Source organism: Anabrus simplex, chromosome 1 (assembly GCF_040414725.1).
Source record: "Anabrus simplex isolate iqAnaSimp1 chromosome 1, ASM4041472v1, whole genome shotgun sequence".
In the NCBI taxonomy this organism is placed as follows: domain Eukaryota; kingdom Metazoa; phylum Arthropoda; class Insecta; order Orthoptera; family Tettigoniidae; genus Anabrus; species Anabrus simplex.
In genome coordinates, this window is record NC_090265.1 from 1,641,012,711 (window position 1) to 1,641,032,951 (window position 20,241).

At 41.1% G+C, this 20,241-nt stretch overlaps 1 non-coding gene across 1 annotated transcript; it reads right to left on the reverse strand.

Moving 5' to 3' along the window:
* Positions 1–17,843: 17,843 nt before the first annotated feature.
* Positions 17,844–17,914, reverse strand: TRNAG-GCC (transfer RNA glycine (anticodon GCC)). The gene has a single exon. It is a non-coding gene; the product is annotated as a tRNA-Gly (tRNA).
* Positions 17,915–20,241: the final 2,327 nt, after the last annotated feature.

Below are 20,241 nucleotides of genomic sequence, written 5' to 3' on the forward strand. Positions count from 1 at the left end.
TGCTGTGGAGTCAATGGTAGTCTTCTGAGCGGACGCCGGGAGTGCAGGCCTTCTTCAACCAATCGACGGGAAATTGTTCTGGTCGATACTGGAACAGCCAGGGTGTCTTGCACATGCTGAAGAATGGCGGTTGACGTGGCGTGCGAGGCTGCCACCGCTTGGCGGCGGATGTGCCGATCCTCGCGTGCTGACGTCACTCGGGCTGCGCCTGGACCCCTCGCACGTGCCACATGTCCCTGCGCCAACCATCTTCGCCACAGGCGCTGCACAGTGGACACATCCCTATGGGTATCGGCTGCGATTTGACGAAGCGACCAACCTGCCCTTCTCAGCCCGATCACCATACCCCTCGTAAAGTCGTCTGTCTGCTGGAAATGCCTCCGTTGACGGCGGCCTGGCATTCTTAGCTATACACGTGTCCTGTGGCACACGACAACACGTTCTACAATGACTGTCGGCTGAGAAATCACGGTACGAAGTGGGCCATTCGCCAACGCCGTGTCTCATTTATCGTTCGCTACGTGCGCAGCACAGCGGCACATTTTACATCATCAGTGACGTCAGTCTACCCTGCAATTGGCATAAAGTTCTGACCACTCCTTCTTGGTGTTGCATTTGCTCTGTCAGTCAGTGTAATTACCACCAATAACTTCATTATATTCAAAGTGTGATATATTTTGTGGCTAAATCATTGTTCCTAACTGTAAGTATACTAACAATACTAATTATAAAACCATAACATTACCGGGCGAGTTGGCCGTGCGGTTAGGGGCGCGCAGCTGTAAGCTTTCATCCGGGAGATAGTGGGTTCGAACCCCTCTGTCGGCAGCCCTGAAAAAGGTTTTCCGTGGTTTCCCATTTTCACACCAGGAAAATGCTGGGCTGTACCTTAATTAAGGCCATGGCCGCTTACTTCCCACTCCTAGACCTTTCCTATCCCATCGTCGCCATAAGACCTACCTGTGTCGGTGCGACGTAAAGCAAATAGCAAAAAAAGAATAAAATCATAAAATGAAATTTTTGTTTCAAAAATGTTGCTTCTTAAAGGGTTTTTAATAAGGGCAATGTCACAAACCTAAATACACGTGTCTGTTTATTTTTTTAACTTTGATTCACCTCCCAAAGTTCGAATGGAATCTGTGACCCCATAGCTGCGCCCTCCCCTCGTCAGGTAAAGTACTAGTTGTAAGCTAGTTTGACTCCTAAATGATGTTCTGTCGTTAGGGATGTCGTGCAGTGATGAGGGAAATATGTAATTAGAGACACATTACTTTCCGAAACTATACTTTACAATGTGATGTCACCCAAGGTTACATTTATCTGTTTGATCTTTCTGTGTAAACACAGCAAAAAGTGACGGAAGTTGTAAGACAGTGGTAATTACGTCCTTGTCGGCTGTGTTCCATGCGACCTGCCTCCCGACCATGGTAGTGAACTTAACAAGTGGTTCTTAAACTCTGCCATTCAATTGTTCACCACGGAGTCGACAGGCGGAAGAATGAATTGTTTAACTCATTCGATACCGAACTCATGAGTACCGTATCTAGCAGCGTAAATCTCGCATATCTATCTATATACACTGACTGACAGAGCAAATGCAACACCAAGAAGGAGTGGTCAGAACTTTATGCCAATTGCAGGGTAGACTGACGTCACTGAGGTATGCTCATGATGTGAAATGTGCCGCTGTGCTGCGCACGTAGCGAACGATAAATGGGACACGGCGTTGGCGAATGGCCCACTTCGTACCGTGATTTCTCAGCCGACAGTCATTGTAGAACGTGTTGTCGTGTGCCACAGGATACGTGTATAGCTAAGAATGCCAGGCCGCCGTCAACGGAGGCATTTCCAGCAGATAGACGACTTTACGAGGGGTATGGTGATCGGGCTGAGAAGGGCAGGTTGGTCGCTTCGTCAAATCTCAGCCGATTCCCATAGGGATGTGTCCACGGTGCAGCGCCTGTGGCGAAGATGGTTGGCGCAGGGACATGTGGCACGTGCGAGGGGTCCAGGCGCAGCCCGAGTGACGTCAGCACGCGAGGATCGGCGCATCCGCCGCCAAGCGGTGGCAGCCCCGCACGCCACGTCAACCGCCATTCTTCAGCATGTGCAAGACACCCTGGCTGTTCGAATATCGACCAGAACAATTTCCCGTCGATTGGTTGAAGGAGGCCTGCACTCCCGGCGTCCGCTCAGAAGACTACCATTGACTCCACAGCATAGACGTGCACGCCTGGCATGGTGCCGGGCTAGAGCGACTTGGATGAGGGAATGGCGGAACATCGTGTTCTCCGATGAGTCACGCTTCTGTTCTGTCAGTGATAGTCACCGCAGACGAGTGTGGCGTCGGCGTGGAGAAAGGTCAAATCCGGCAGTAACTGTGGAGCGCCCTACCGCTAGACAACGCGGCATCATTGTTTGGGGCGCTATTGCGTATGATTCCACGTCACCTCTAGTGCGTATTCAAGGCACGTTAAATGCCCACCGCTACGTGCAGCATGTGCTGCGGCCGGTGGCACTCCCGTACCTTCAGGGGCTGCCCAATGCTCTGTTTCAGCAGGATAATGCCCGCCCACACACTGCTCGCATCTCCCAACAGGCTCTACGAGGTGTACAGATGCTTCCGTGGCCAGCGTACTCTCCGGATCTCTCACCAATCGAACACGTGTGGGATCTCATTGGACGCCGTTTGCAAACTCTGCCCCAGCCTCGTACGGACGACCAACTGTGGCAAATGGTTGACAGAGAATGGAGAACCATCCCTCAGGACACCATCCGCACTCTTATTGATTCTGTACCTCGACGTGTTTCTGCGTGCATCGCCGCTCGCGGTGGCCCTACATCCTACTGAGTCGATGCCTTGCGCATTGTGTAACCTGCATATCGGTTTGAAATAAACATCAATTATTCGTCCGTGCCGTCTCTGTTTTTTCCCCAACTTTCATCCCCTTCGAACCACTCCTTCTTGGTGTTGCATTTGCTCTGTCAGTCAGTGTAAAATAAGAGTTTTGTCTCTACATTGCTCTGAATTTAAAAAGAATGGTATTTCCTTATCGGTCGTGCCCACAGTAACAAGGAAGGGCACTTTCCGTTATTCCTGTCTGTTTGTCTGTCTGTCTGTCTGTCTGTCTGTCTGTCTGTCTGTCTGTATGTATGCACATCAAGATAGAATTTAATGAAAATCGGTATCTGAATTCGGAGAACGAGTCACTACAATCTAGATTATAGGGAATAGGCTGCATTTTTTTGTTCACGCTGAGTGAAATGGTTGTTTAGGGGAAGACCTATAATTTTTCTCCTTATTTATCTGTTTACCTTCCAGGTTCGGTTTTTCCCTCGGACTCAGCGAGGGATCCCACCTCTACCGCCTTAAGGGCAGTGTCCTGGAGCTTCAGACTCTGGGTCGAGGGATACAACTGGGAAGGATCCAGAAACAGCTGTAAAACTTTCCTGTGGCAAGACGAAGGCAGAAATGTTAGTGAAAAAACGCATTAGCACTTAAAAGTGTCAGTGATTTTGTTAATATTCTAACATTTCCTGATAGTAGTAAGTTTTTCTCATTAGCAACAGATGCTTCCAACAGAGGCAACAAAAAATGTTCCCAATTTATATAATATACTTTGAACCGTTAGTAGGCGTACATAACAAACTATTGACATTTATTTAACAGTCTGATGAGTCTTCAAATGCAATGGCAAAATTAATCGTTGATAGTCTGGAGAGCCATCCCCTAAACATTAATAATTTAATAGCATATAGTGCTGACAATGCTAATGTGAATTTTGGCAGGAAACAATCTGTTTATCAATGGTTGCTTTCCAAGAATCCCAACCTGCAGAAAGCCAGTTGTTCAATTCACATGGTTCATAATGCGATGAACCATGCCATGCAAGAGCTGGAAATGGATGTAGAGAATCTTGATTTGAAGATCTATAATTATTTCTCTGTATCAGCTAAAAAGGAGTGAGGAACTGAAATCATTTTTTGAATTTATGGATTTTGAGTGGTCTGAAATATTAAGGCTTGTGCCCACAAGATGACTTTCCTTAACTCCTGCCATTAACAGATTGATTGAGTACTGGCCAGCTGTAAAGAGCTATTTCAAGAGCATTGATGCCTGTTCAAAGCAACTTGTATCAGTATTTTTAGCTGAAGACCCAGGGAAGGAAATTATTCCTGAAATATATTTGCATTTTGTGTCAAATATAGGAGGTCAAACGCAATCAGTATCACGATACCTGGAAAAAAGGGCGCCAAGTATTATTGAATCTCATAACAGTCTGTGCATGATCTATAACAAGATCCCACAAAGAAAGAAAGATAAATTCTATGGGAGTGAAACTAAGATAATGAGAGAGATTTCACAAACATCCCTTAAGACGATTTCATGTGAATTTGATCGTTTCTATGACACATTGCTGAAATATCTCGAAAACCATTATGACTTCTCAGCTAGTAAAAAGTATGCAAGGTTGGAACCTCTTTCTTTGAAAGGAGAAATGCAATATTGTGACTTAATTAATTAATGTTATTTGCTTTACGTCCCACTAACTACTTTTACAGTCTTCGGAGACGCCGAGGTGCCGGAATTTAGTCCCGCAGGAGTTCTTTTAAGTGCCGGTAAACTTGCAGTTGAAATACTCAATCTACCATTTTGTCCGGAGGCTATAAGTAGAGCCAGGACCTAGATACAGTATCTCATTGTCATCTGTGTAGCTGCAGTACTAACACCTTAGGAGTGAAGTTGGATATCAGTGTACGAAGTGTTGTGTCATAGAAGAAAAACACATCAGTGCGATGTAAATATATCGCGGAATAAGCCGTGTGGTACAAGTTAATGTACACAGTTGCCGAATAGAAGCTTTATTTTAGCAGTTAACATTTTTGTTACGGAGTTATCCGTGGAAGGCAGAGGTGAAAGAAGGTGCGGGCTGGAATGGGTCTAACTACAAGTCCGAAAGATGAATTAAAATTTCAATAAAGGTTATATTTTCAACAGATAAAAACGGTTAACAATTCTCATTAGGTGAAATAATAAAGAACAATCAGGTACAATGCAACTTTACAAATTCTGGTCTACGAGCCCCAAAGTCTGAGCTCTCAGCTCACAACCACAAATTACCAAAGGGCAGAAAACCCCTTCATTACCGGGAGCGTTAGCTCCAAAGACACATATTGGGCTTCCTAGAGGTACATCTATCACATCAGAAAGAGCTAACCTGCTGTCAATTTCTCACGCCTGTTAAAGGCAACAACAAACATTCCACAAAACTGCCTCTCAAGGCACAATTATAAGGTCACGGGGGTATCTAGTACCCAACCTACGAGGCCTGAATAGCAAATTAAAGGTTCATTAAATGGCCCAAACACAAAGATGAATGGAGGCGAGTACTTGCACTCCTACACTAAAGTTTGTTAAAACCTATGTGGCGCTAGGCCGATAATACAGGGGCTAATCCCAATCTATGGAGGTGACTAGACTGCAAAATAAACTTAACACATTAAGAAGGAAGAGAAAAACGGTTACGAAAACGTAGGCACCTCAAGTCGAAATGCAGGGGAGCTCGAGAGCGTAAAGCACTCTCTATCCCCGAATTACAGTTCCAGTTAAGTGGAGTATTTACAAAGATTGAAAAGGCTTACATATTTAAAGTTATAGGTTACATATTAAAGGTTTCGAACCTTCCCCGGGAGTTAAACTGCTGAGTTAGCAAGAAATAAAGAAGAGCCATTACCTTGTTGAAGAGCTGCTGCCTGAAGAAAGAGGCGCTTCCCGCCCCCTGCTACATATCCACACACTAAGCTAGATGTTACTGAAGTGGCCCAGAGACAAGAAAATCAGCAGTTTTTATACCCTCGTGGAAAATTCGAGACCTTTCAGGAATGAGTAGACATACCCACTCAGTTGTTATTGGTTGACAGCAAAAACTTGTACACAAGGCAATGAAGAAACACCTTATTGGTGGGAAATTAATTACAGAAATTTAGGATTAGTTAACTTAAAAACAGGCGGAAAGGAAGCTTAATATTGCCGACCCTCAAATAAAAGAACAAAATTTAGTAAAGACAAAACTTATGAATGCAAAATTTCTTCAAGAAAGTTCATTCCTTCACACTAGAGTGCAGAAGCTTAGTTTTTTGGTAGAGACCTCTGTTAGAGAATGTCCACACTTCTTGATCAATGAAAAACAAAAGCAAATCAAAATCACACAATGACATCTTCTGATAAACAGTAGAGTTAGTTCAGTTGTTAAAGTTCCGGGTTTCTCCAGTAGAGAAGTTTCAATTGGCGCAAGATTTGAACTTGCGTCGTAGAGGTGTACCGCCCGGTATAATTTTAATTGTTAAAGACAGTCAGTTGTGGCTCATGGTGCAATCACCAACGAAAGGGCAAACGCGTCAGGTTATTTAGAAGTGGTGAGACAGCTAATTATGTTCAGCAATTATTAATAATCACCGATCCAAAGCACTTAAGAGCGAGTGACGTTCAGGAAAAAATTAAATAACTGTTCCTGATAAAATTAGCGTTTGCATACTCCATGGACATTTGTGGTGATAGACTATGTGATTACTGGGAAATGAACAGTGATTTCTACAAACTTGCCACTATTTGCACTAATCTATTTGAAGTTAAGAGTGGATCTTGTCACAAGTAGATCCCCTTCGAAAGTACATAAACAGTGTTTAATAATTGATTTCCCATTATCCTGTATGTTCGTAAGTGGTCGTCGAACCCAAGATCTAGAGTCTACAAGAATCGCGCCTAAGTGCCTGCGATCAGTTCTACAGGGAGCGTCCAGAGACTCAACTGAGAAGACCACAGTTCGAGACATCGATCGTGGTAGTATGAAGAGGAACCGAGGACTGCCAGAGAGAAGAACATTCATCATGGTCGTGTAAAAATCTAAGATGTACCCCGAGATGATAGCAAACCATACCCATCATTTGATAAGTACACATGATTTAAATATATGTTACCACGAGATTTGCATGCCAGTAGCAATTTTTATTTTGTAAATAATATTATAATTAATAATTAAAAATGTAGGGAATATTATGCGCGTATGACTGGGAAAAGATTTATTATTTAGTTACGATTATCAAATGATTTCAAGATAATCATTGATATTTAAGTGGATCAGTTGTATAAATTATTATATAGATCAAAGAAATTCTTAGCTTATATGAAGCACATATATGGGAAGATTGGCGATTTAGCTAAACTTATATTTCTTCGTAATGTTTTATCTGGTAAAGATTTTCATAGTAGTTTGAATACAAACTATACGTTTGCTTTAAGGTGATTCAGGAATTTGTAAATCCTGGATGATATTAAATGAACGGATGATGTTCGAAACCGAGGTATTGATATGGATTATATAAATATGTGAGAAGAATTAAATAACCTGTAAGAATGGAGTCTTCTCTGTAAATTAAATTAACGGATTGAGATGCGGTAGTATGATATGGAAGGGCGAATCTGTAACATGTTATGTTGTTGAAATGATAAAGAATAATAAACAATTATGGCAGTTGTGAATTGTTGAATTAGGCTGAGTATGTAGCCAGATAATGAATAATAAGTGACGGCTCTCAAATGAATGCGTACTTGAGAATGAGCCGCGATGATATATGAAGGAAAGAAAGAGAGAGAAAGAAAGAACGACGATTTCAAAGTGTCCGTAGCCACAAGGCTGGTCACACAGCTGTTGTCATGATTGACAGGTATATTACTAGCCGACTGAGGGTCGAAAGAGAGATTTTGTAGTTTCCAGTAAAGCTCAATGTTTACTGGCGAGTTCCCTTTCATTCGCCAAAGCAGTCTCAATTCCATTCTAATGGTACGTTACGAGTAATGCGGATAATTTTCTGATTTTGCAAAGGATAGATCCCTTCTTATGCTTAGGCATTAAATTAACCTTTGATTGGAGTTAAAAATTTTTACCTTGGAAGCTGGAGTCCGTGTGTTCGAATGATGTTAGAGCGAAGAATTTTACCAGATACTATGGCTTGGTTAAGCCATATCTTCAAGATGTATTGTGTATTATGTTGATATTGTTCTATGTAATGTATTTACGTGTTTTATTATTTCCCAAAGTGTTCTATGGTGATGGGCTCGATTCCAGCTTTGGCTGATTTTTCTTTGAATATTTTTGTTAGGTAAACCCAGGATATGCGTATGTGTTCAGTGTAAACATATAATTGTCATGGTCAAATGGACCACGTGTTTGATATACGGCGATGCAATCTCGTGTGTAGAGTAGATGTACTTGATTTTCATTCCAAATCATGATTATTAATAATTAATTAAGGATGTGATTAATTAATGAGGATTAATAATTAATTAATCACCAGAATGGATACCATTTAATATCCATTTTTGATCAGCTTATTAAAATATTAGATGCCATTTAATATCATTGTTATAAATAAATAAAATCACATATTAGTGTGTGTTAATCAAATGACTTGAGGTACGCCAAGGATCAACTATGCCGAGGACAAACTACAAGGACATGAAGGCATATCATGTATATAATTTTTGTATCAGTCTTAATTGTTCTTTTTGCTCATGTGTTGAAATACGGCATCATCTCGTGTGGTTTCTATCAGTATAATAAAATGTTTAGAAAAATAATATTTAAACGAAGATTCTTCTCATTTAATAATAATAGTGTATTCCTCTCATATTATAGAATCCTACTTTCATTATATTTTAGGTAGTGCCTATTTTTCTTTTTCGAACATTCCATTGCCCGTATGCTACACGAGTTCAGCCGGTGACGCAATGGAAGTAGGGAGGACGAGACTTCAAGTCTGGTAAGTGACTTCTGAAGGTTCTCATCCAACAATTCCATCTATACATATGTTTGTGAAACCAAATTATGTAATAATTGCCCTTAAATGACCCAGTATGGGTACACTATGTTGTTAGTGGTTCTATCTTAAATTTTGTTCACGCTAAGTGAAATGATAGTTTAGGGGAAGGCCTAAAACTTAATTATTAAATATTTACATTATTAGTGTTCTATCTCATTGAAAATTGGTGTGCGAAGTCGGAGAACGAGCCACTATAATCTAGGCTGCAAATTATTCAATTTACGCTGAATAAAATGATAGTTTAGTGGAAGGTCTAAAATTTAATTCTCAAATATTTATATTATTAGTGGTCGTATCGATAAATACGACATAACCAAAGTTATAGAGAATTAAATTTCCGACCATTTATGTCTTAAACATTTTTACCGTACCGGCTATTAAAACACAGATATTCATGAATTTGTATTTTTGTTGCTAAGTCCATATCAACGCCGAGCCACGAGAAAATGGATTAACAGATTTTAATAAAAATCGGTATACAGAGTCGGAGAATAAGAAACTACAGTCTAATCTATAAACAATGTTATTCACCCTGGATGAAATTGTAGTTCAGGGGAAGGCGCCTAAAATATAATTTTTAAATATCTGTTATTGGTCCTATCGAAAAGTACTACATAACAAAAGTTATAGAGAATACAATTTCCAGTCATTTATGTTTTATTCAGTTTTAACGTACCGATTATGATAAGAGTGGTATTTCAGAGTCGGAAGGAAAGTAAAGGTGAAGGCCTACAATATCGAAAGCGCATAACATTGATCATTGAGGATCATTGTAAGTATCTAGGTGTTAATATAAGGAAAGATCTTCATTGGGGTAATCACATAAATGGGATTGTAAATAAAGGGTACAGATCTCTGCACATGGTTATGAGGGTGTTTAGGGGTTGTAGTAAGGATGTAAAGGAGAGGGCATATAAGTCTCTGGTAAGACCCCAACTAGAGTATGGTTCCAGTGTATGGGACCCTCACCAGGATTACCTGATTCAAGAACTGGAAAAAATCCAAAGAAAAGCAGCTCGATTTGTTCTGGGTGATTTCCGACAAAAGAGTAGCGTTAAAAAAATTTGCAAAGTTTGGGTTGGGAAGAATTGAGAGAAAGAAGAAGAGCTGCTCGACTAAGTGGTATGTTCCGAGCTGTCAGCGGAGAGATGGCGTGGATTGACATTAGTAGACGAATAAGTTTAAGTGGCATTTATAGAAATAGGAAAGATCACAATTTGAAGATAAAGTTGGAATTCAAGAGGACAAATTGGGGCAAATATTCATTTATAGGAAGGGGAGTTAGGGATTGGAATAACTTGCCAAGGGAGACGTTCAATAAATTTCCAATTTCTTTGAAATCATTTAGAAAAAGGCTAGGAAAACAACAGATAGGGAATCTGCCACCTGGGCGACTGCCCTAAATGCAGATCAGTATTGATTGATTGATTGATTGATTGAACAATAACATTACATTGTCCATTGTTTGTTGTGATGTTCTTTGTCTCTTATGCTGCCTCTCAACTCCGATAGATAGGATTACTGCTGCGTACCGAGTACAGTATAATAGCCTGCCTGAATATTGGCGGGAAATAGCCGGGGAATTAGAAAACTTTCTTCTTTAGCATGCCATTCCTCTGGTTCATACATTTTTTGATATAGCTTGTGCGTAACACACTGGTTCATAATAGTATTCTAGCTATTCGATCCCTACTCTGATGTGCTGTTTTGAATGAGCAGTGGGCATACTTAAGGCAGAGGCACACTTAGTAGAGTTGTAGTAGCCCTGATCTAGAATAACAATTAGGGCTATTACAAATTATAGCACCACAATTCACTAAATAACTCTAAATTCAATCCTGAAATGAGCCATTTCTTAAGAAAAGCTTCTTCCTGTTCATTTTTATTAAATTTTACATTCATTTAATTCCAAATTAGCAATGAAGAGGGGGTTTCTCCTCTGGCTTGATGGAAAATTTGCCTCCAAGTCAGATAGATTTTTCCGCCGCCAGTGTAGTGAATTGATACTTTCCGACTCATCGGATACTCGTAGGAAACAGAGTAGTAAAAGGGCATAGTTTTTTGCCCTGGGAGTCTCCACTATTCGACCCCTCCCCGCCGAAAAAGGACGAAGTGTGGTCATTCCAGCTCTGGAACTTTGGACTGTTAGATTGACAGCTTAGTCCTGTTCGTTAAAAGTGAGAAAATGTGTGATTTTTCATTTAACCGAGTATTTCATATGAAAGTATTGCTTTTAATCGCGCCATTCCTAGTGACGTCATTGCAATGTATGTTCATTTCAGTTGGGAAAACCACTAAGACAGTCTTTTTGAGGATGTAAAAAAGGCAGGTGGAGAGTGAGTGTCTACCGTTATAATAAAGCTCCCCAACCTGATTATGACTGATGGTATGCAAGCGGGTCTACCATTACAGTGACAATTTCCTAACTCAGTCTTCATATGAGAAAAGATGTTTGGTGACTTCCTCGTCGCGTTTCTAGGATAACGTTAAGAGCTATACAATTTCATGCAATCTTGCTCACAACGTGTACACTACCTAACCTAGAATTCTGTATACAGTATAGAATTCCATAGCGAAGCACGGGTACATCAGCTAGTAAATAAATAATTTTGGTGGTATGAGGTCCTCTATTATATTTTAAGTATCTAGATTGCATGGAAGTGCCTCAACTGACGTCTGCATCGCGTTTACACGGTTTCAACATGGCGGCCAGCACTGGGTTTCGGTTTACTACTGACACTGTCTTCGTGATGTACAGGCCGTACTGTAGCTCCGATGACGTCACGCAAAGAGGCGAAGTGTTTCCTCTGTCCAACCCGTGTAATGCAAGGATATAATACATCTGTACCTTGTAATTATGAAATATTCACAAATGTTGTATTAATATTACAGGTGAGATCATTAACACGTGTAATCGCATCATAAATCGTGAATCAGGTCTTTGTAATTTTAGGAGAAGTAGGTTTGAAGAGCGATCTATGCCGCCAAAGCTTGAGTGTTTTACTCGTCAATGTACCCAACATATAATGATTATGCATTCATACAAATATGGAGACAACAAACGTACAATCATAATAATAGTAAATAATAATCTTTACTTCCATACCTCTAGATGGCCATAAATACAGTAGTTTCTTGGGTTCTTTTTCATGACACTTCTGGCACTATTAGGGGTGCCAGGTTTTGGTCAAAAAGAAACGGAAGATTTTCAGGTTTTGGTCAGAAAATAAAAAGGAAGACTTAATTACTTACTGAAAAAATATATGGTAGTTTTATTTTAATACACTACCTACAAAAAATAGGGTTGCCACTTTCTTCCCAAAAAGAAGGAAGACTTTTCATGGACATGTTTTTAATGACTCATGGATTCATATTTTTATTAAATGCCATTTTCGATCAAAAACCACTCACATTTACGTCTTAAATCCTACTGCTTCGTATTACTTTCGTATTTTGAATCTGTTTTAGCTTTATCTAGGAATCTACTGTCATTCATTACTAGGTTATAAAACTCTTTGCAGGACATGTCAAAATTGATTACAATTTGAAGCACTGATTTTATGAGTTCTGGTGAACACCCGTTCCTAACATCAGTCCACTTGTTCTTCATCATCGAAAACACTCGTTCCACAAAAATAGTTGAACCTAGTATGCTTAGTATAAAACATATCAGCAGAGAGATATTTGTCACTTTTTGTAGAAGCACTAGTGTAAAGAATTTCACCCACTTAGACACAACATCACCATCCTTAGTGATACAGTCAGTAAAGTTATCTTTCACCCCACAAAACTCTTCATATAGCCGGTCCAGGTTGACTTGATCTTGTAGATTGAGTATTTCAACTGCAAGTTTACCGGCACTTAAAATAACTCCTGCGGGACTAAATTCCGGCACCTCGGCGTCTCCGAAGACTGTAAAAGTAGTTAGTGGGACGTAAAGCAAATAACATTAATTAATTAAGTCACAATATTGCATTTCTCCTTTCAAAGAAAGAGGTTCCAACCTTGCATACTTTTTATTAGCTGAGAAGTCATAATGGTTTTCGAGATATTTCAGCAATGTGTCATAGAAACGATCAAATTCACATGAAATCGTCTTAAGGGATGTTTGTGAAATCTCTCTCATTATCTTAGTTTCACTCCCATAGAATTTATCTTTCTTTCTTTGTGGGATCTTGTTATAGATCATGCACAGACTGTTATGAGATTGAATAATACTTAGCTCCCTTTTTTCCAGGTATTCTGATACTGATTGCGTTTGACCTCCTATATTTGACACAAAATGCAAATATATTTCAGGAATAATTTCCTTCCCTGGGTCTTCAGCTAAAAATAGCTGGCCAGTACTCAATCAATCTGTTAATGGCAGGAGTTAAGGAAAGTCATCTTGTGGGCACAAGCCTTAATATTTCAGACCACTCAAAATCCATAAATTCAAAAAATGATTTCAATTCCTCACGCCTTTTTAGCTGATACAGAGAAATGATTATAGATCTTCAAATCAAGATTCTCTACATCCATTTCCAGCTCTTGCATGGCATGGTTCATCGCATTATGAACCATGTGAATTGAACAACTGGCTTTCTGCAGGTTGGGATTCTTGGAAAGCAACCATTGATAAACAGATTGTTTCCTGCCAAAATTCACATTAGCATTGTCAACACTATATGCTGTTAAATTATTAATGTTTAGGGGATGGCTATCCAGACTATCAACGATTAATTTTGCCACTGCATTTGAAGACTCATCACACTGTTAAATAAATGTTAATAGTTTGTTCTGTACGCCTACTAACGGTTCAAAGTATCTTATATAAATTGGGAACATCTTTTTGTTGCCTCTGTTGGAAGCATCTGTTGCTAATGAGAAAAACTTACTACTTTCAGGAAATGTTAGAATATTAACAAAATCACTGACACTTTTAAGTGCTAATGCGTTTTTCACTAACATTTCTGCCTTCGTCTTGCCACAGGAAAGTTTTACAGCTGTTTCTGGATCTGAGGATATACATGACGTCAATTTATTGCCGCAATCCAAACTTGCATCATTCAGGTTATATTCGACTATGTGATAGAAAAGTTCTAACTCACAAGCTGTGACGACATTGGCTTCAGATTGCTTAGTGTTCACAAAATATTTAGACACTTTCGTGGTTTGACTACTTGCTTTCTCCTTTAACTGATGTCCTGTGTACTGAGCATGTTGCTTGAGATCAAACTGTCCACCATGCGAAATGCTGAATTCCTTCTTGCACAATGTACAAAAAGCATGTTTATCACCTGAACCAGGTCTAACACACATGAAAGTATCTTCCCATTTCTTCAAGTACACTTGACTGTACTGCTGTTGCTTGTATCGTCTCTTCTCCGCTGGTGAACTCATTACGATTCTCGAACAAAACTAGGGGAACTGTATGAATTCAATAAATACTGCAATAAAGTTTACGAACATGTGTAAAACAGCTAATCGAAAATGAAGTATATCGACAACACTATCGATTGTGTGATCGAGTGATCTTCAGAAGTACCAACCTAAACATATACTACCGTAAAATCTATATCCGAACGGTAATAATAACAAATATAATCAAATTAATGTGCATTTTTGTTATATGCATATTAATGGGAAGTATTGTGTTGGGTTCTACTATAAGCCAGCGCCAAATATTAAAAAAACGGAAGAAAGTGTCGTACGGAGAAAAAATTAACTTGACTACTTGCTTTCTCCTTTAACTGATGTCCTTTGTACCGGGCATGTTGCTTGAGATCAAACTGGGAAAGCAGTCTTTCTGATTACATTAGACATGTTTGCAAAATTAATAACTGGTTTGATAGAAGGCAGTTTGGGTTTAGGAAAGGTTATTCCACTGAAGCCCAACTTGTAGTATTCCAGCAAGATATAGCAGATATCCTGGATTCAGGAGGTCAATTGAAATGTATTGCGATTGACCTGTCTAAGGCATTTGGTGGGGTAGATCATGGGCGATTACTGGCAAAAATGAGTGCAATTGGACTAGACAAAAAAGTGACTGAATGAGTTGCTCTGTTTCTAGAAAATAGAAAATAGAACAAGGACAGATAAAGCTTCACCTACTCTAATTCTCTAAAAATTAAGAGGGGAATTCCTCAAGAAAGTATTATTGGACCTTAATGTTTTCTTATATATATATATATCAATGATATGTGTAAAGAAGTTGAATCAGAGATAAGGCTTTTCGCAGATGATGTTATTCTGTACAGAGTAATAAATAAGTTACAAGATTGTGAGCAACTGCAAAATGACCTCGATAATGTTGCGAGATGGACAGTAGGCAATTGTATTATGATAAACGGGGATAAAAGTCAGGTTGTGAGTTTCACAAATAGGAAAAGTCCTCTCAGTTTTAATTACTGCGTTGATGGAGTGAAACTTCCCTTTGGGGATCATTGTAAATACCTAGGTATTAATATAAGGAAAGATCTTCATTGGGGTACTGGAACTGGAAAAAATCCAAAAAAAAGCAGCTCGATTTGTTCTGGGCGATTTCCGACAAAAGAGTACTGTTACAAAAGTGTTGCAAAGTTTGGGTTGGGAAGACTTGGGAGAAAGGAGACGAGCTGCTCGACTAAGTGGTATGTTCCGAGCTGTCAGTGGAGAGATGGCGTGGGAGGGCATCAGTAGACGAATAAGTTTGGATGGTGTCTTTAAAAGTAGGAAAGATCACACACAATATGAAGATAAAGTTGGAATTCAAGAGGACAAATTGGGGCAAATATTCGTTTATAGGAAGGGGAATTAGGGATTGGAATAACTTACCAAGGGAGTTGTTCAATAAATTTCCAATTTATTTGCAATCATTTAAGAAAAGGCTAGGAAAACAACAGATAGGGAATCTGCCACCTGGGCGACTGCCCTAAATGCAGATCAGTAGTGATTGATTGATTGATTGATTGATTGATTGATTGATTGATTGATTGATTGATTGATTGATTGATTGATTGATTGATTGATTGATAACAGTAAAAAACGTAAGAATACGGAAAGAACGTACAACCTGGAAACCCTGGCAAGACTTTCTTGAGACCCTTTCTTCCATACAAACATTTGTATAATTTTTTTGTTTAGGGATAGTCCATGTTTCCCAAATATTAATGCACTGACCAGCAAGATCTATCAGTTACTTCTCACATTCACGGAAATTGCCGAGGAATTGTTTTTACTCGCATTAAATTTGGGGAGAAAAGGCAGTGCGTACTCAACATTTCTAACCCAAGAAATAACCATATGTAGGTTCACTTGGTTACTGTCCACTTTTATAACTGTTCTATATCAATAATAAATCGCCCTGCTGTAAGACTGTGTAAGAAGAATGTCAAAAGCAGAACTCACCATGAGCTATGGAAAATGAGTGAAACATACTCCTTTATCCTTCGTAACAGGTATTTTTTTTGGTTAGGATTTTCATTTCTCATAAAGGTAACCTGCCCTCACACGAAGAAAATAAAAATATTGATGTGTATTTACTTGCATAGTTGTATTTTCGCCGTGGTACGAAGAAGTTCTTTAGCATTGTGGCAACTGCGAACTTTCACACACTGTATTTAAATTTGCAGCACATTATACTGCATTTTTTTAAAAACGTGTTATACAATAACAATTAAATGAACGTCCCTTGAATTTACATTAGGCCGCACTCACCACGTGAAGATCTATCTTCTGTCTTAATCTGTTTAGCCTCCAGGGTTGGTTTTTCCCACGGACTCAGCGAGGGCTCCCACCTCTACCGCCTCACGGGCAGTGTCCTGGAGCTTTAGATTCTGGGTCGGGGGATACAACTGGGGAGAATGACCAGTACATCGCCCAGGCGGCCTCACCTGCTATGCTGAACAGGGGCCTTGGTGGGGGATGGGAAGATTGGAAAGGATAGGCAAGGAAGAGGGAAGGAAGCGGCCGCGGCCTAAGTTAGGTACCATTCTGGCATTTGCCTGGAGGAGAAGTGGGAAACCACGGAAAACCACTTCCAGGATAGCTGAGGTGGGAATTGAACCCACCTCTACTCAGTTGACCTCCCGAGGCTGAGTGCACCCCGTCCCAGCCCTCGTACCACTTTTCAAATTTCGTGGCAGAGCCGGGAATCGAACTCGGGCCTTGGGGGTGGCATCTAATCACACTAACCACTACACCACAGAGGCGGCGTGAAGATAGCGTACCTAACTTAAACTGTGAGGTGAAATGAAATGTCGTATGGCTTTTAGTGCCGGGATATTCCAGTACGGGTTCGGCTCGCCAGGTGCAGGTCTTTCTATTTGACGGCCGTAGGCGACCTGCGCGTCGTAATGAGGATGAAATGATGATGAAGCCCCCGTGCCATTGGAATTAACCAATTAAGGTTAAAATCCCCGACCCGGCCGGGAATCGAACCCGGGACCCTCTGACCGCTGACCGTTCAGCCAACGAGTCGGACAACTGTGAGGTCTCATTATCTTAATAACAGCTGTTTACGTAAATCCAGATGTAATAAATTTAAAGGAAAAACATGCGATCCTAAATATAAATTTACGTTGTATGTCTCTCAATAGTCACAATTATCTAAAGATTGCCCCCAGTCCTCATGGATTACATTCACAAGTACAGTTTGTAACGTCCGCATAGCTTGCCTCAATTGATCAGCTGAAGGGCTTGGCGCGCTTTCTACAGTACGGCCTGTATATTACGAAGGCAGTGTTACTGATCATAGGAGCTTTCCTCTGCTTTCCTTTCTTTCTGTTCCCTATTCTGTGAATAGATCCTTGGTTATAATAATCGGTTTTTTATGACTTCGTGAGAACCTATCTTCCTTCGTCGACGTTGATAGCTTAACTTCCTGAGAGGTCAAAATCGGTAAAAGAAAAGCTATGCAGAAACATACTAATTTTATAAAGGCTTCTTTCAGAATAGTGTATGATTCAGTTGTTTAAAACTTACGGGTACAACATTAAAATAACTGCATCGGCCGGGAATCGAACCCGGGCCGCCCGCGTGGCAGGCGAGCATTCTACCACTGAACCACCGATGCTTCAAGCCTGACGTTATTACATTGCAATGAAGAAGCGTGGTATGCAGTATATAATTCTTTATCACTTGGTAGTATGTAGGTCAATCCTCGCTGCGACTGAGAGAGCCATCTGACTCCCTCAACACAGAACTCGTAAGCATGACTTGAGAGTAATCTAAGACAGTTTCCAAAGACCGTATGTTGTGCTGACCAGTAGCGGCTATTGGGGAATTAGAAGTGGGGGAGCGTTCGCCTTTGTCCTCCGGAGGCCCGGGTTCGATTCCCAGCTCTGCCACGAAATTTCAAAAGTGGTACGAGGGCTGGAACAGGGTCCACTCAACCTCGGGAGGTCAACTGAGTAGAGGTGGGTTTGATTCCCACCTCAGTCATCCTTGAAGTGGTTTTCCGTGGTTTCCCACTTCTCCTCCAGGCAAATGCCGGGATGGTACCTAACTTAAGGCCACGGCCGCTTCCTTCCCTCTTCCTTGTCTATCCCTTCTAATCTTCAAGTCCTCCCTGTTCAACATAGCAGGTGAGGCTGCCTGGGCGAGGTACTGGTCATCCTTCCCAGTTGTATCCCCCGAACCAATGTCTCACGCTCCAGGACACTGTCCTTGAGGCGGTAGAGGTGGGATCCCTCGCTGAGTCCGATTGAGAAACCAACCCTGGAGGGTAAACAGATTAAGAAAGAAAAGAAAGAAGTGGAAGAGCAGAAACATAGACAGCAAAAAATAGCCGGGTTTAAGGGCTATAGCAGAGGAGGTGGGGGTGGGAATGGGGGCGAGTTACTTAAACATTGAAATAATATATTTACAATAAGGTAAGTTTTTTAATGCTCTCTGAGCGAATTTCGATAAAGACGTAAAGGTTGAGTCTACCAACGTTAGTGCAGTAGTAACAGCACTGGTCCGCGTCTGTGGTGTAGTGGTTGGCGTGATTATCTACCACCCCCGGAGGCCCGGGTTCGACTCCCGGCTCTGCCACGAAATTTGAAAAGTGGTACGAGGGCTTGAACGGCGTCCACTCAGCCTCGGGAGGTCAAATGAGTAGAGGTGGGTTCAGTTACCATCTCAGACATTCTGGAAGTGGTTTTCCGTGGTTTCCGACTTCTCCTGCAGGCAAATGCCGGGATGGTACCTAACTTAAGGGCACGGCCGATTCCTTCCCTCTCCCTTGACTGTCCTTCCAATCCTCCATACCTCCACAAGACCCCTGTTCACCATAACAGTTGAGGCCGCCTAGGCGAGGTACTGGTCATTCTCCCCAGTTGTATCCCCGACCCAATATATCACGCTCCAGGACACTGCCCTTGAGGTGGTAGAGGTGGGATCCCTCGCTGAATCCGAGGGAAAAACCGAACCTGGAATGTAAACAGATTAAGAAAGCTGAAATAATAATAATAATGTTTTTAGGTCCCACAAACTACTTTTTAAGGATTTCGGAGACGATGAGTTTCTGGAATTTTGTCCCGCGGGAGTTCTTTTACATTCTGGTAAATATAACGACATGGGGCTGACGTATTTCAGCACCTTCAAGTACCACCGTACTGAGCCAGTATGGAACCTGCCGACTTGGGCTGATAAAGTCAGCGCCTTAACCATCTGAGCCACTCAGCCGGGCACAGGACAATTGTGTCTGTTAAAATTGAAATGAAGTAAATGACAATATTGTATCATTTCTAAGCAATATTACATAATATTTATGTTGCCGTCCGCCTCTGTGGTGTAGTGGTTAGTCTTATTAGCTGACACCCCCTACCCCGAAGCCCTGGTTTGATTCCCGGCTCTTCCACGAAATTTGGAAAGTGGTACGAGGGCTGGAGCGGGGTCCACTGCTGATCTACAGCAGGGCCTCTCAGGGTGCATGCGCCGTGCAGTGCACGGGCGCAAGGTGCAGGAGACGACTTCATTAGGTTGACCAGAGTGCTAACTCCCACTCCACTTCTCCTACACCTGTCTCACCCGTTCTGCCTGTCTTCGCCTTCTCCACCTTCCCCGCTGATCCTCCCCTCACTGCGAAATGTTTATGTGCGGTGAGCGGGGACACTGTTGTATGGGACAACGTTACCAGTGTTAAAACACTCTTCTTTCAATTTGGTTTGAGCAGACTATTTATCTTCTCTAGCTATTCTTTTCCTTTATCTTTGCAATTATACCAGTTATGCCTGGAACAAGGGACTGGCTGACAGCAATTTGAGAGCCTTCTTTAAATTACAATCAGAAATAGGCCTACTCGCATGCAATCTAGTTTTCGTACAAGTCAAAGCAGGAAAAAATACCTTTCACATATGCATGTGGAACCAAACATAGAAATTATCTTAGCTGCTTCTCGATGCAGCTTAGGAAAAT